Here is a 1,317-nt window from a genome sequence, read left to right on the forward strand (position 1 = left end):
GTCCCCTTTAATAAGTAACTCACCACGTCTAATTTTTATTGTTAATATGCTCACTAGTGGTCATTCACTAAGCCATTGTTGATTTACCAGAGCTCACACCCTTAAAAAGAGAAGAATGTTCTCTCACCCAGACGCTATCAACTACAACAGCTAGTTTGCTGGTTTTGAGAAATCATGAGCCTCATCATTCTATGTTGGAATATTGATATCTTGGGAAGATAATAATAGCTGGGTAGTTCTCAGGTTAGAGGTGTACATCATCACATAATTTAATATTAGCAAGCCTTCTTGTTTGAACATTACTTAATGATGTTCATTATTTTATTTAGGTATGTTTTAATTTTTAATTGTTAATTATTTTATTTTTAATTATTTAGGTATATTTTAAGCTCAATAAATGTATTATTTAATTTTACTCTCAACTTCTACAAATAAATATTTTCTTCAAATAAAATTATTGACATTGTTTGAAAATATCTGACCATAATATTTATGAAAGTATTTTTTGAATTATATTTCATATAGATTATATGGAATTTCATTGTAATTTCTCTACTAAAAGACACCATGTCTTTAAAATGGCAAGGTAATACAAGACAAAGACACAGCATATTCTCATTTATAGATTATAATCATAGAGAAGTACAAATCACATTCTTCTAATGCATTAATCTCAGAATAACCACACGTATTAAACTAAATAAAATGTGTCTATGTTAATTTTCATTAATGTCAATTTTCAAGAGTTTTGTTGTAGTAGAATATACAACAGAGTGTTTAATATTTCAGCCAGTTTTAAATAAGCACTATGGTAGCTTTAGCTTATAAGTATAGTTATATACTTTCAGAACCTTTTCCATAAACTCCTATAGAGATCTCAGAAATACCTGTAGCTCTCTCTTCATTCTTCCTCCTAGGATTTGCAGTTTTATTCTACATTTTATTTCTTTTCTTTTCTCTTTTTTTTTTTTTAATATGGAAGGCTTCATGAACTTGCATATCATCCTTATACAGGGGCCCTGCTAATTTTCTCTGTGTTGTTCCAATTTTAGTATATGTGTTGCCTAAGCATGCAGTGCATTTTATTTCTATGATGTTTCCATCACTATATATTTTGTATAAATGGAATTAAGCAAAATTTCTATTTTAGTGTATGATTAAGTTTTTTATATTCTAGCAGGTATCATAGATTTCCTAATTTTCATTTAATATTTATATAATATTCCATTATAAAGATAAGAATAAAATATTTAATAGAAATTCTAAAAAGAAAATCCAAGATTTGTGCAAAAATAAATTTCTTCTGTTGTAGTTGAA

The 1,317-nt window shown here is 27.2% G+C and overlaps 1 non-coding gene across 1 annotated transcript; it reads right to left on the reverse strand.

The window, feature by feature from the left end:
- Positions 1-969: 969 nt before the first annotated feature.
- Positions 970-1,074, reverse strand: Gm24042. The gene has a single exon (XR_003955437.1). It is a non-coding gene; the product is annotated as a U6 spliceosomal RNA (small nuclear RNA).
- Between the last annotated feature and the right edge of the window lie 243 nt (positions 1,075-1,317).

Source organism: Mus musculus, chromosome 4 (assembly GCF_000001635.26).
Source record: "Mus musculus strain C57BL/6J chromosome 4, GRCm38.p6 C57BL/6J".
NCBI classification, from domain to species: Eukaryota; Metazoa; Chordata; class Mammalia; order Rodentia; family Muridae; genus Mus; species Mus musculus.